Source organism: Botryllus schlosseri, chromosome 13 (genome assembly GCF_051294905.1).
Source record: "Botryllus schlosseri isolate E-star chromosome 13, Bs_hap1, whole genome shotgun sequence".
NCBI lineage: Eukaryota > Metazoa > Chordata > Ascidiacea > Stolidobranchia > Styelidae > Botryllus > Botryllus schlosseri.
In genome coordinates this window covers 22,131,428-22,147,756 of record NC_137248.1, presented here as the reverse complement: position 1 = coordinate 22,147,756, position 16,329 = coordinate 22,131,428, and the positions used below count along the sequence as shown (strand labels likewise).

Genomic DNA, 16,329 nt, shown 5'->3' with positions numbered 1-16,329 from the left:
GACTAGCTTCAAAATCGCTGCAGCCAATGTATACGTAGAACTGAATGTTACTGATATATCATTCTAGAGGTGATTTGACCTGATTGAACCTCGTTTGCGAGACTGGGGTCTGTCATACCGAAATTGTTGTCCCTATAGGACCAATTTAAGCTTAGTAGAGTACAAGAAATAACTGAGAATCGTAGCTAATGTGGTACACCGTAGCCATATTATATTTTGAGGCAATGGCTGTACGGCCAGTCTCGCTGGTTACATTCGTCGTCACGGATAAGGCTGATAAGTTAGAAAATTAGTTCAGGATGTATAATATTGCTCGGGGAAACTAGAAATATCAGCACCGCCGTCTCAGTTAATGGCGGACAAGGCGACCTGTAATAGGTTACATTAGGTGACTGCTTTTTCTGAGATTCGTAGTAAACAATCAACGCACAACTGTGACATCACAAGCAACGTCTGGTTAAGTAAGTACAGTAAGTAGTGAACAACACATGGAATAAATATCAATTTATACGAAATTAGATGAAAAAGGGACTATATGTAATGATAAATGTTTCTGTATGGAAAAAAACGACCTAGATCAAACATTATAACGTAGCCAGTAAATATTATTGGTGTCATGTGTCAGCGGATGAATACCAGTTATTTCGAAATCGTTCGAGTGTTGTCTGGCCAGTGGCCATTAGTGAGATTTGAGCCAGAGATGCCACTCCTGGGATTTCCACCCAGATCTGGGTTTTTCGAGCATCACCTGGGTTTCTGGGTTTTTCTGCTTGAAATCTGTTTTTTTTTTCAACATCATGTTTGTCAGGTCAATTTTACGGCGCAAAATTGATTATTAGCTTAGTAAGATCTTATAATATCGACGGATTCTACTGTGATTGAGTCTAAAGAGACCCATTTACTATTAAAATGAGAGGTGTTGGCGTGATGGGAGAGCTTAATTGAATACTGACTACTAGGTCGCAGAAAGTCATTTTCACAAGGCAACTCTGGAGCATTTGTTTTGCAATTCAAAACGATTTAGGACTTGAATGCTAGCGCTGCAACAAATTCGTTGTGTGTCAGTAAATAGTATGTAACTGCTGTAAAGTATGCAATTAATGCACATGGAAAGACCAAATGTTTATCTAACTAATTTACGATGTTGACATCAGAGTATATTCACTTTCAACAAGGACACTCAAAGAGACAGTTTGGGCACCTGGGCAAGTTATTCAGAGGAAGAGGGGTTTGTCAAATTCAAATGTAGGCCTACCCTTAATTTCATGACCTGGCAGTTTCCTTTTCGACCAAACATCCCAGATGAAAGTGCTTATCCCAGGTTTAATGAATCGAAAGCTATTTTTAATCTATCTGGACAGCTCACAGTCACTGGAACTACCCTAAAATCATCCTCATCATAGATGGGGATTAGCATTGTGACAAACATTACGAATATATCATAAACTACGTATTGACCCCCCTCCATATTGACTGCCCGTAGCAATGTGTCGAGACGAAAGCATCATATTTCGATGGATTTGCTCATTTAACTGAGCAAAATGTATAGTATGAAAATGAAAAGTTTGTATTTCAATATCAAGGGCTAAAACTTCTATGTCCGTATAACTGTCATTGATGACTCTTAGTCACTGTTTTGCAGCTATATCATATAAATTTGAGTGAAATATAGGATCTGGGTTTTTCTGGGTTTTTTCAACGTCCAAATCTGGGTTTTTCCAAAATATCTCAGTGGCATCTCTGATTTGAGCAAAGGTTGGAGCGAAGCTTGTTGTGCTTGAAGAAAGTGGACACGATCGTTGAAGATTCCTAGGAATGCTGAATGGAATACGCATCTTAAAAGGTACAGTACTACATAGTATTTGTTACCGTGAATATCTGACTCTACACACCAGCCCTTGATGACTTGGATTTCATGATTGATATATTTCATTCGCCGCATTCTCTGTTCTATTTTGGGATATTTGTCGACTTATATAGTGACCACATAGTCCGCCGCGGAGGAGTTGAAACTGTTGGCTTGGTAATGTCATTTTCGGGCCATAGCATAGAGATGTTTTCATACACTGCTGGATTTGTTTGCTACACATGCCACCTTAAATTAGGAACCTTTTGCTTCAATACAGAGATAAAGTAAGTGATGAATCTCTGCTATGTCATGTAAAAGGCGGAGCCGTCATCACACAATGTGCCAGTACCGGTACTTCAAAACATGTTATATTTTTGTTAGCCTATTTGTCTTAGTCTTTATAATGTCATGTCCACTGTCCAGGTTAGGAACTTTGCTTTGTATAGCGACTTACGCATGAATTCTTTTTAGTGGAACTGCAAGATACTAGTTACTCAGAAGGAATGAGAACGAGAAAAAGAAACAATTGGAAGTTTGGCCGGTGGTGGAATTAATTCACGTTTTCTTGAGACCACTCGTGTTACTGCATGTCTCCTAAAGAAGAATTAGACCTCCAGCAGCAATATTTTTCCATCGATAACCACTTCATCGTGATGTCATGAATGAATATACAGTTTGTTCCAATGTCGTTTTGGGGATGTGAAGAAAATGTTGCGATATTTTTGCATCGGGTTGCTTTGCGATAGGTATATGGATGTACGTGAATTTACAAGCTGGTATGTGTAATCCTGATTTACAGGGAAAGCATATAGGTTAGGGCTCTTCAAAAATGACTTTTTTTCTCAAATCGTACTGGCTACTTGATAAAATTGTTAGGTTACCTAATTTAAGCCTACACACAAAATTTGGCTCAATTCCAGCCAGTAACCGCTTTGCTACAGGAGAAGAAAGTTTCTATTTATTATATAAAAATAAATGATGAAAAATTTGAAAATTTTCTGTTCACCCCATGAAAGTGTTAAGCTGTCTATAGAAACGATCCTCACCAAATTTGGTTCAATTCCAACCAGTGGAAGCGGAGTTATTGCCGTCGAAAAATTTGGATTTGAATAAAATAGTATTTACGGTGACCGATTCTTTGTTTATTTATTATAGTTGTGCTCACCGTAAATACTATTTCATTCAAATCCAAATTTTCGACTATCCAACAATCCCCTTCACTCAACAAATTTCCGAACTTACACATCGCCATCTCTTCCCTCAACGGTCGAGGTGATCATGGAAGAAGTTGATCGAATCCGAGCATCATAACAATGTGTCATCGGATGGGTATTACAGAAGCAGGATTTTGAACAGCTTAAATACCTCACCTCTTCATGGACTCCTAAAAGCTCTGATACTAGTCGTGACTAAATTTCAATGAGGATACCAACGCCATAATATCACTGAGAATTTTATACAGGGTATGGATATTTCATTTACTATAACACTTGAAAACTGCATAAACAACTTTTGTTATCATGCCAGACTTGTCGTCATCTAACTTCAGAATAACAAGAACCAAAATCCTAGTCAACGGAAGGCATTTAAGTCAAGTCAATATGTAGCAAAAAGGGATTTTCATGTTTATGCAAATTACAATATCAGATATACCTATGTTTAAGCCATTCGATAAATGCACTGTGTGCATCTATTTTTGTTGTAATTTATGAAACTGTGCTGTGCTATTCTGAACAATCGAATAACTGTGCCTTATAGTTGATAACGTCAATGTTTCTTGTCACGTAACAAAAATATATATTCTAAAATGTTATTTCTTCGAGCTTTCTTATTCTCTCTTAATGACAATAACAGGACAGCAGTTGGATGGTAGAGCAGCGATTTTACATGACGTTGAACATCGGAGGGCATTGAAGCATCAAGTACCACGGCATTTGAACACTAGTATGTTTCAAGCCTCTTTAATAATAATAATATTAATAATGTAATAATTTATAGAGCGCCGAATATAACAATATAACATTACTACACTAGGGCGCTGCACATAAAAGGCAATAAAATATAAAAGTAAAGGGTATGTATAAAAGACGAAGTGCATAGTTGTAGGGCGGAATGAACACTACTCTAGTTCGAACGCTCGTGTGAATAAAACGGTCTTTAGAAATCAATTATTCTTTGAAAATTACCATATCGCTGGTGCGGCCAGATTTCCTGATCAGGCTAAAAATGATTCCAATAACGGACCAAGACTCAATCTCTTGGTGATAATGAGGTAGTCTGCTCGATGGAATGGCAAAAATGTCCGTATCAAATTTATCATTGTTTTTTTTTCTCGTCTCTTTGATAAGCTTCCCTGCTCACGAATTTCGTTGCTGTTTCTGCGGCATAACAATATCTTCAGTTTTGCAGTAGTGGCATATCTTTTTCCAGCTAGTACAAGTGAAGCAATATTATCTGGAATGTAATATGGCTTTAAATGGCAGTTGTAGCTGAACTTGGTTGTCATATTCACAAGGCACACGAAATTATCCACAGATTGCATTGTAGTGTCCATCTCCTCACCTCTCGCACTCGAATAATATGCATAGTCTTTCAGCAAGACTATTTTTCTCTGCATCAATCGATCCAATGAGTATCAATCCAATCCGGCACCAATCGTCAAAGTATTATTCATTTTGACTACAATCTTTGGAAATATCTCAATGTCTGAAGCAGAGTGGAACATGACATGGTTGCTTCTCATGGACTGCCCGGCGTGCCAGAATCCCATAAGATAATGATTTGCACTTTTATTAAAGGGGCACTGCACTCAAAAAATGATGTGGTTTCAAATTGAAGGGCAAAATGAAAAAAAATTTGGCCGCAGCCGTTTTCTTCAGAACGCCACCGTAATGGAGCTGCAATTTATTGAAATTTCCAGAAACACATCCGGCTGCAGCTGTCGCGGCTCCGGGTCATTGCTTAACCCAGTGGTTCTCAACCTTTTTGACCTCGCGGCACACTTTGAAAATGAAAAACAGTTCGCGGCACACTAGCACAGTGGTTCTGGTCTCTTTTGGCTTACGGCAAAGGCAAACTATCAGAATGCGTATAGCAGCAACCACAGTCCTACATAGGTGGTCATTGGTCACTGACGAAGTACTTCTACCTTTTCGGAGCACTCAAGTAGGCTTTTCTCTGCTTCAAAGAAGAAATTAGGTTTTCTTTTATCTCTGCGGACAAATACGTCTACGAATGGCATCATTTGACATGGGGATCGTTTTCAATTCTTAGCAAACCTTTCTTTACAATGTCATTGCAGGCAGGAATAAGAACGTACTCTGATTCCTTGTGAGGTTTTGAATTATCAGCTATTACCTCTGTTACCACATAACTGGCCTGCTGAGATCTCGTTTAAACTTTAGGCTGAGGTTAATATCGTAAGATTGGCTTGACAATAAAGTCTCTGCCCACTACCTCATCCTATCACGATCGCCACTAACAAATACATAGGCGTAGCGGTGTGTCTATACATGGATGCCAAACGCATTTCCATGCAGATCGTGTAATAGCTCCTGTGAGGATAGCAATACCTCAATAGTCTTACTGGCAGCGGCGGTGAAATTTGTTAACTGATATAATTTGATCAACTTTACTTCTCAATTCTCAAATTTGTCGCCTGCAACATTATGTTGCGCTCTGAGCCTACATTTTACCAGCAGTTACAATAGCAATGTGAATGGCTATATTGGCAATTCTAATTTGTAAACGGGAACATCACTTCGAAATGACGTCATTTCTCGATGGTGGGAATGCCTTCCTAGATGTTGGAGGTTTATATAGGCTCCTACTTGCCCTCCGATCTGCAAAAGCAGTGTCTTATAAAAAGTGGGCCTTGTCATAAATTGGCATCTCAGGAATCAAAATAAGTAACATCGGTATGGTGTAAAATGATCATGATCATCGATGACGAAGACATGGCGAGAATACGACTACAAATAAAACAGAAAAAGGTCATCAATCTGCGTCATGTCCCTGTTATGCCTCCGGTTCTGATGAGGTTACAAGTAAAAGGTAAATACCTTCGGCCAAACCTCAACATCACGGTCCAATTGCACGAGTTAAGTTATCACCGTCCTAAATGCTACTATATGTGGGCAAACTAGCGTATCATACTCATTGACGGTGGACGCCCAGGTTTGATTCATGGCAGTGGCAGTGCAGTAGCAAGTTACGAAGCGTCGCAGATTTATGAGATTGTCCGACCCTATACGTTGCCGTACTCAGAGCGTCTTTACAGTTAAAAGCCAGAGAAAAACCCAATCCATGACCTAATGGGGATGTGAGATTGCGATACCGTAACTATGGTCGTCTCGACATCCTTGTATCTGTTCACTTCATCGGATTGTACATCGCGTGTCTTGATCGGGTAAATTTAATAGAAAAACCAACAGTGACACACTCAAAATTTGCATTTTTGTTATACTTCGACCAAGTTTACCACATTTGCTCGCGGCACACCTGAGCAGTTCAATTGGCACACTAGTGTGCCGCGGCACACTGGTTGAGAACCACTGGCTTAACCCGCTACATAGCACGATGACTTCATCGTCGCACTTGCTCGACGCGATTAGGCAGTCACGCAGAAGACGAACTTCAGATAGTTGTCAGACGATGTTATTAAGGAAATATGTCTTACACGCTAAGGTGGTGTAGATACCGCGTTCCACGGACGATGTTCAGTCAGGAGATTTTACTCTTAATCGGGCCTAGTGTATTCTATTTCTTGAGGGCAGGAATAGATCATGTCCTATTATGTTATGTATAAAACATTACCATCACCAATCAATGTGCCCTCTGAACATTTCGAAATTCAGAGCGGTCATAATTGGTTTCGCATTCAGGTTGGAGAATCGTAAGATGAGGGTATCGTAAAATTATAGTTTGGGGATTAGTAAAATTACAATATAATGCATATATATGTTTTAGGGTCAGCTGCAGAGTTGTGGGTTCAGGTTAGGTTTGCGTACCGTTGGATTTTGGTAGGGATGATGAATTTTCCTACGGTACCCGAACCCTACACCAATTTTGAATGTCATGAATTTTGTCATGTTCATGGGGAACCCTGACTGGTGGTATTCGTGTTGTGGATAAGAGATTACTGTTATCCCGAAAACGACTACAGCATAAAGTGTTGTTCAACCTGTGTGACGGTTCGTACTTGTGCGAATGAGAAGAATTTCAACCAAATAGTCAACCAATGTTGAGTGTGAAAGAAAAACTGTATTTTCGGAGTTGAGCTGGAAAGTTGGCCTTTTTTTAGTCAACCGACCATGAAGTCTGAAAAATTTACCATTTTTTCAGGATTCTACTTTATCCACTATTCTCTTTCTGAAAATTTTCAATAAGTGTCCTCCTTTCCCGAATCCAAAATATGATAACCCTACCTTGTAAGTAATAGTGGGCGATGCCAGAGTTGATTTGAATGCAAAGTATTGGAATTTCGGCACACATTCATATAGCGATGACATATCACGTCGATTTAGTGGAAAAGTGATATTGTTTCGAGTGAATATTGTTCATTAGGGTTGTTCAGATTTGGACATTTTTTTGGAAACTTATTTTGCAAAGTTCAAAATGATAGTTTAGTACAGGGGTTCTCAACCTGGGGGGCGTGAAACATCTAAAGGGGGGCGCGAAGAAGCGGTCACCTGAAAAAATATTTAAGCGCGATTTACCTCTATTGCACGCATGTGTCTCTCTATATAGACCAAATTTCATATTTTTTATTCTCTCATAAACATCTATAACCTTCCATACCACCAAACAATCTGTTGAGGTTGCTAGCATCCCAGTGGGATTTTGTGATATGACGATAAGGGGGGCGCGAAATTTTTCACCATCAAAAAGGGGGGCGTGTCTAAAAAAAAGTTGAGAACCACTGGTTTAGTACATAAAAACACTTTTACAAGCGATTTTGGTCATCTTCATCGCGATCTTCCTTGCCCGCAACAGACTTGGACAACTAGATAATTCTAGTTGTCTAATTTCACTAAATTAGAGCGAAATGCCAGTAATCTAAATCTAATCTAATTTGTGAAATGCTTCCATGCTCTAATTCTAATTCTAATCTAATTTGTGAAATGTTCGTATGCTCTAATTCTAATTCTAATCTAATTTGTGAAATGTCCGTATTCTCTAATTCTAGTTCTGATCTAATTATTGTTTTCCTGAAAATGCCTCTTTGTCCGAGGCATATTGCACTATTGCAGTGAGTTAAAAAGAATATCCCGCTTGCGCAGGGAAATCCATCCCGCTTGCGCAGGGAAATCCAGTGCCAAGCCGCCATCGCATTACTTACACCGTGCAGTCATAGTGAATATTATGACGAATATAGCCTGCTAGAGTAGCTTGTAGTCTGCGACCAGCATTCTTGTTTCTAAAACTTTACGTTAGTACATTGCCATTCTGACTAACATGGGCGATGCCCATGGATACCATAAAAGAAGTAATATTTTATTATTATAGTATAGTAAAAATCGAGCCAAGCTTGGTGTACAGAAGTTAAACCATTCTCATGTTTATGGGAATGCACTATTGTTGTTGTTTATTAAACAAAAATATGTGGCGCCTATCGCCTCACGGCCTTTTGCACCACGCACTGTGATTTGATGTGAACTGCATTTTGCTGTATTCATTTCCCATATACAAATTCATTCCATTTCCAAGTTTTTGCGAACTAAGTATAGCTCTAATTCTAATTCTAATCTAATCTGGAAATGGCTTAGTAGCTCTAATTCTAATTCTAATCTAATTTGCAAAAGCTGTGTAGCTCTAATTCTAATTCTAATCTAATTTGGAAAAACTGTGCAGCTCTAATTCTAATTCTAATCTAGTTTGAAAAAAACTGTGGAGCTCTAATTCTAATCTAATTCAGAAAAGCTGAAAATTTTCTAGTTGTCCAAGTCTGGCCCGCAAAGCCCCTCGGGTCAATTCTCCTTACTACTGACGATTCACCATGGTGTTTACGTCATATCTTTACTTGTAGTGTTGACCGTGTCACTGGTTTGGAGCTTTTGTGAAGTTATCAGTTCAAGACGGCTATGTAGGGATGGGAAATATATCTGTTTTCATAACTGTACTGAAATACAGTCCTATAAATGCCAGATGTATCTTCGTTTTAGCATGTACAACCAATCTATCGCGTTCATGGGAAACATGTATTGGTTGCACGTTTGTTATGAATTGTATACCGAAGAAGCACAACTGTGTTTTGAGTCGAGAACAGATGCGCGGATATTTTCAGCTTGTGTTAAGCTAGTAAATGTTACTGAAAGGTATGTAATTATGTTGTGTCAGTAATATTTGCCTCAATTTTAGTGTTACTGTAAGATACCGAGTTATCTAATTTGATGGTAGACTAGAATTTGGTTGAAGAAGACTGTCTGAAACGTTGGAAAAGATTGTGCTGGACCCACCAATAACAATATCCAAGTCTGGTCATTATTTGGTCGGATATTCGTCTGAGTGTATTATTCTTTCCAAGTTACCTACTCTACGCCAGGTTCTGCAGTATTTGCTGTATCTGAAAGAGGAATGTCCTAAAACTACGAAAACTCAGGATTGTCTTCTTCAAACCGCTGAGGAGGTAGTCAAATATGGAATATGGCAAGAATACCTATCAAGCAAATGCATCACATGTCAGGTGGATGGGGACTATTCAATATTCTCAGAATATGTTCATGTGGGCTGATCAGATGCAATACTCGTCAAGTTGCGTTACTCAACTGGAGCGCATGAACTTGTTTCTAAGCTTATTCTATGTTCCTGCTTGGCTGGACTGCAGCATTGGGGTGACGCGCCGGGAAACGACTTGCGGTTCATTCAGGAGATAGGCGGTTACTCTACTACGGATAAAGATGTTGCTGAATCTGCTCTTAATGAGTCGAAGAAGCATCCATGGTACATTGTGGACGAAACTGTGCTTTATGCCCTATCCTCAGAAAAATAAAGTTACGATACCAGAAAAAGCATTGCAAGCCGCCAACTGATTTTGAAAAACCGCAATCTTATCGACACAGGCCACCCATTCTCTCATCAGAAAGGACTTTGGCTGATTTAGTGGGCCCTCAGTCATGGCATTTGTTCAACTAATTTGAGTATTCTGGAGAATGGTTGAATCAGCCTGTGGAACAATGACCTCAGTATGAAATGAGCCATTTTGTAAGTAATGTCAAAGTCGTCAATGACGCTGCTGAACGAGGAGTTTAACTCAAGCCGACTTTGCTTCGATCATCACAGACGATAAACTCCAAGAGGAAAGTCTGTTGCAAGTTGTTGAGCAACACCGTCAGAAGTATCACAACTTCAATAAATCCACACTGAAATCCTTATAAGCCCGCCTGAGACCAGAGCCTGTCGATATCCACTTTTTGTTTTTATGCTTACCTAATTCTCAACATGTTCTTCAATGATATTAACTTCCGTTTCATCTTTCACAATTGTCTCAAGTCACGTAAATGGTCGGCGTACTATGTGCGGATTTGTGTTTTGGCTTATCCTGCTTTTCAAGTCTGATAATGCAAATTTCCGTACAATAAATTCATCAAGTTTCATAAACATAGTCTGTGCCAGGTATTTGCTTTTTATGTGAAATCAGTTGTAAGAACATACCATATTGGGTGACGACAATGACTAATATGTATTGAGATTATTGTTTCTGTAGGAAGACCATGGACATTTTTTGACAGAATGACATTGGTAGTTGAGGATCAGGTCCCTTATTTTGGCGCCATGATTTAATTGTCATGATCTTTTAAGAAGAAGCCAAGTATCGTGAGCTTGTAGCTAGGTATTCTGGCCGTATTCGCTATGACAATGTCTTGAACAGGACAGCCCTGAGTTTTTGTGGTCGGGGGAGGGGGGCGGGATCTTTCTGTCATACGTATCGAATACTGCAAAACCTGATATAGAGTAGGTGAATTGGAGCTGCTATAAAGGTGACATTACATTCATATACCATATGTCTTTCATTAACATTTACGAAGTAAAAACCAGATGAAAATGACGGTATTCGTTCGTACATACGACCCGGCTACCTGTACCAAATACCTGAAGGTGGGATACCTTTGGCATGTATAGGGCTGAGGTATGTTCAATCGTCAAATAGATATTTCAACCTCCTATTTCCCACCTCTGCTCAGCCGTTTTTTACCGCAAACTTCACAAAAGCTACAAATCGGCGGGGGTGAATCTTCAGTAGTAAGGAGGATTGGCCCATGGATCTATGCGGGCTTTGCGGGCAGGGAAGATCGTGATGAAAATTACCAAAATCGCTTATAGAAGTGTTTTATGTACTAAACTATCATTTGGAACTACGCAAAACAAGTTTCCAAAAAATGCCCAAATCTGAACAACCCTATTGTTCGTGGGTTCGCCCTTTGAGCTTCGAAAGAAATCACTGCACGATACCCCCAGAAAAGGCAACGAACACCTTGAGAACAGCGGAAGTGCGATATCTGTGATTTCTCTACCGCAGTGATTTTAGTATTTGATTAATCAACAATACGATACGCTGAATGTGAAATAATGAAGCTCTGTACCTACAGGAAGCTCCTCAAATACAAAAGTGATAAGCTTTTCTTTTTGTGTAATAAATTCCAGCTGACTGGTGCGAATTAAATTGTTTTTCAAAAAAAGTGTGAAGGGAGCTCACAAAGGTTGCAAAGCACTGGTCTACGGTATTGTCTTGCTCTACCCAGAGTCTCCATAATGGTATTAAGAATATTCATTGACATTATTGCAAGCTGCAATGACATCGAGAAGTTGTGCCGTTACATCGTGTGAAGTCAAAGGGAATGACGCATCGCATGCTCTTCATAAAATTTCACAACTATCTTAAGTTCGTCCTCTGCGTGACTGCCTAATCGCGTCGAGCAAGTGCGACTATGAAGTCATCGTGCCATGTAACGGGTTAAGAAATGACCCGGAGCCGCGACAGCTGCAGCCGGATGTGTTTCTGGAAATTTCAATAAATTGCAGCTCCATTACGGTGGCGTTCTGAAGAAAATGGCTGCGGCCAAAAAATTTATTTCGTTTTGCCAATCAATTTGAGACCACATCATTTTTTGAGTGCGGTGCCCCTTTAAGATCCCTAACTTCTTTTCAATTTCCTCGCGGTTGTTGGTTGCTTTGCGACTGTTTCAATACACGAACAATCTTTTCTTGAAAGTTAGAATGGACTATAATTTATAAAAAATGTTAACGGTCCTGTAAAAAATTTATGCATTAGACATTTACAGAATGGGAATTTGTTATGTCACAGTTTTGCCAGTCAACTACAATTGAAATCAAGTTAAATATTCAATCCGTCAAGTATTTTCCGTACTACCGCAAATGCAATATATATGAGCAATGTGCGTATTCAAGAGAGAGATTTTGCATTGGAGTATTGTGGAGTTACATTGCTGGAATAATAACCTGGGTATTTGAGGCAGCAGCACATACAAATGCAAGTTGATGCTCATGCTCAGGTCATAAAGCGTGATGTAAATAGCGAAAAGTTATGAAGGTTATACATAAAATACCATAGACGTACAGTCGTACACACTATACAATGACGAAGGTTACAAAATCATTTCCTAACCTTTCAATGAATAAGACGCCATAGAATGTTGCTCGCAAATGCATAAATCATCTATTTTGTACAATCCTTCCAGCTATCAATCTTAACGAGAGTACTCCTTGTTAATTTTCAAGGTTTACAGGCAATTCATGGGGCACACTTCACAACGTGTAGTTTATATCAAAGAAGTGCCAAAACGTTTACCGGGTATATTTTGAATAAATGGGCATTGGTAGACGCTTTCGGACACCCCAGTGTGAAAGATTCAACTATTGAGAGGAGTACGACATATCACGCCAGGACGATGTGAACAATACCAACTATGGAGTGATTATCCTCAAATGTCATTCTAGTACATTGTTTTGCCGATGGAATATTGTTTGGAACAATGCCGATTCTCATCATTGATGCGGATTCAACGGCCTGACCCGGTAAAAAGTTATATATGTTAGCATTTTACCAATCAGTACAATGATAGTTTCCGGTTAGTTCCGATTTTATATTATGAAGGTACAATCGCTATACTGATACTATGGTTGCCAGTGAACTCGGCCCTTGGTGAATTCGGCTCCACAATATTACAATATATACTATATAAAACAACTTAGTTGCTCACACAATTATCGTAATCAACCCTTCTCTTTAAAAAAGTCAGGTGACATAAATGCTGCCAGAATATTTTAAAATCCTCTTTTAACAATCCTTTTAGGTTCTGCACATCTATATTGACGCTCACCCACAGTATCTATTAATTTTTTAGGCTGTGTCGTACATGCATGGTTGCAACCGATGCTAAAATGCCTCACAGCTAGTCGGTACTTTGCTAAATGTGCATTGTTAAAAGTTATATTACATCATAGTATGCAGCACTACCTCACTATGCTCAAGAATCCAACAAAAACTAAACCAATTGGGGAAAATCAGTGAATTAGTACGCCAGAAAGGTCGATTGCAGCACTCCCCCACAGTCGACATACGCAATCCCGTACCTCTACTCAAGCATATCCCGCGACGGACTGATTTCGCAGGGAATAAATCTTATAGCGTTAAGGGGCGTGGCAGTTTCCAATCATTGTATATATATCATTGGTTCTGAGTGAACGCGAACGGGAACCTCATAACGTCACGTGACGTCATATTACTAATTCCAACCCTACATTTCAGTGAAGAGATAGCCTATTTCTACACGATTCCTAGCGACTACTCAGGCCACATAATGTCACAATGCTGAAGTACATATTGACGTTTTAACCGTCGTCAAATGTATCAACTGGGGCAATCAAATAATCCCATAAAATCAATATCTTCCGTCGCTTGGCCAACAATTTCGACGAGGACTTGCAAGGAAATACAATCTTACGCCGTAACGGTCTAGGCCAGACCGGAAAATGTATTCGGCGTCTGAGTATTGCTACGTTGATATTGAGCAGCTTGTAAAACGGGTTTCTATACTCGCTACCGATATTACCCCATTTATCAAGTTATACAACAGTAGCCCACACCGCAATCGCACGGATTTGGTTTTTATGATACCATAGGGTTACCATATTTTTGTGTAACAAATTCCGGATACTCTTTAGCGCCCACTAGCGGATTTAAAAATGAGGTATTACACATTGAGTGACAATATGACGTCACACTCGCAAAGCATTGACAAACGACTGTATACAGGAATGGAGTGGAACATAGGTCATGAATTGGGCCCTCTGTAATGTGAGCTCTGGTGATTGCTACTTGCTATGGTGTGCAATAGATTTCTCCACTGACCGGATGAAATCGTCTGGCGGACCGTGTTTGGCCTGTCGGGATTGTGTTTGGCAGCCCTGTGTGGTATTGTGATGTGCATCATGTGAACCATTGCAGAAAGTAGTGTATGGCGGTGCGGCCTTCGGTCGTGTTCGGGAGATGCGGGAGAGCTGTGGGGGAGTGTGCACGTGTTGTGTCAGTTGCTGTTGTTTTCTACTTTTGAATACATACATCTTTATTACAAGCTATCGCGGCCAAGATGGCAAACGTAAAGTTGACGGACATCGTTAAGAATTATGTGGATTGGGAGACGTCAGGCGACTTTGCTGAATGGATAGAGAAATTGGAATTGGTTGCCGAACTGAAAAAGATGAAGGAGTCTCTTGTGACTACATTACCGTTATTGCTCGAAGGGCCGGCATTTGAGGTGTATAAACAATTGTCCGAAGATACCAGAAAAGATTACGAACTGCTTAAAGGGGAAATGTTGGCAGCCTTTGGAGTGGATTGCTATGTGGCATATGAACAATTCCGTAACAGGGTACTTCAAGCGGGGGAATCAGTTGATGTATTTTTGTCTGATTTGAAGAGGCTGGGAACGTTGATAGGGTTGAGCGGGGCTGCGGCAGAGCCAATTATCAAGTGTGCATTCGTTGCTGGTCTTCATGCGGATGTCAAGATACAGCTTAAGTCTGTCGCCGAGGTGGAGAAATTGGAGTTAAGTGCTATTGCAAAAAGGGCACGTATATTATTATCCACAAGAGATGGTGAAAGTGTGTTCTGTGCGGCTGGGGCTCGACGTAGATTGGACGGCCCCTGTTACAGGTGTCGTAATGTGGGTCACATCGCCCGAGACTGCCCGAATGGAAATAATACTGGTGCTGTACGAGCCCAAGGATTTTATGACAGTGTCCAGCGGCAGTGCTTTGCATGTGGACAATGGGGACATATGGCTTGGCAATGTAGAGGATTGCCGGCTGCGGGAAAAGACCTAGGAGGGACGTTGGCACCGGACGTCCCCTCCGCATTGCACTAGGGGGAAGAAAGGTGCTACCATTTGTTCCTGTGGAGATTTGTGGCATTGTGACAAATGGTCTTGTTGACACTGGTTGTGAACAGTCAGTCCTTCGTGAAGACCTGTGCAAGCAATTGGGTTTTACACTTAAAGGACCGTATAGAGTTGTAGAAATGTTAAATGGGGCACTCACTAATTGCCCAGGGGAGGTTCGGGCCAAGGTGACGATTGATGGTGTTGTTGTAGAGCAGGGGTTCTCAACCCGCGGCCCGCCGACGATTATTTTGCGGCCCGCGACATCTTCCATTATGAACGCAATTGCTTCTAGCACAGTATTGTTATGGAAGACCGATGTGTCATATTTGTCGAAGAACAGTTGTTGTAACGAAGCGTAGAAGCTTAAAATGATAGCACGATAGTTTCTTCTGGAGTTATACATATCGCCTGATCTTAGGTAAAACGTTGCTAGCTAGGTGTCAAGCCCAGCAATCCATATTTCGAGGCATTATTAAAATTGCCGACGGCGTTACCGACGCATTGTTCAAAATTCTTAGAATATCGCTAAACCCAAGAATCTGCGAGAGAAGGTGTGACTGCTATAGAACTTCAACGTACTGTGCGAATATTCGCCGTTTCTGCAACTTAGCAGGAAGGCCAACACAACATCACCTGACAAATTTCGAAGCTACAGTTGTCTGATTCAATCGTCACCAGAAGAGTAACAGCGCAGTCTCAGTCGATGTTTTATCGCGTGTTCCGAAACAAGTTGCCACGTAGACTACTTCAGCTTCTAGGGTTGGACGAATCCACCGACTTCACACACATTGCATAGCTAATTATCCAGGTGCGTTTTATCAGATTGGACATGGACATTGGACATATTTCCAGAGTAAATGCTGACGGGGCAAACGTGCGAAGGGGACCAATGAAAAACATCAACTGGAGAAAGCTGACTTCTGTAACTATGTGTTGCGGTCCAGTAATGGAAAAATGAGATGGGTTGATTGGTTTGCTCATAAATGACCCCGCGCACCAGACTTCTTCTCGTATCACTGAGAGCTCAAAGTGATAATGGCCTCTGTAACGAATAACGTAATGTGAACGTAATATTATACT

At 40.4% G+C, this 16,329-nt stretch overlaps 1 long non-coding RNA gene across 1 annotated transcript; it reads left to right on the top strand.

Annotated features, from left to right (window-relative positions):
- Positions 1-1,423: 1,423 nt before the first annotated feature.
- Positions 1,424-2,568, top strand: LOC145453322 (uncharacterized). Its single transcript, XR_013919724.1, has 2 exons — positions 1,424-1,843; positions 2,321-2,568. It is a non-coding gene; the product is annotated as an uncharacterized LOC145453322 (long non-coding RNA).
- Positions 2,569-16,329: the final 13,761 nt, after the last annotated feature.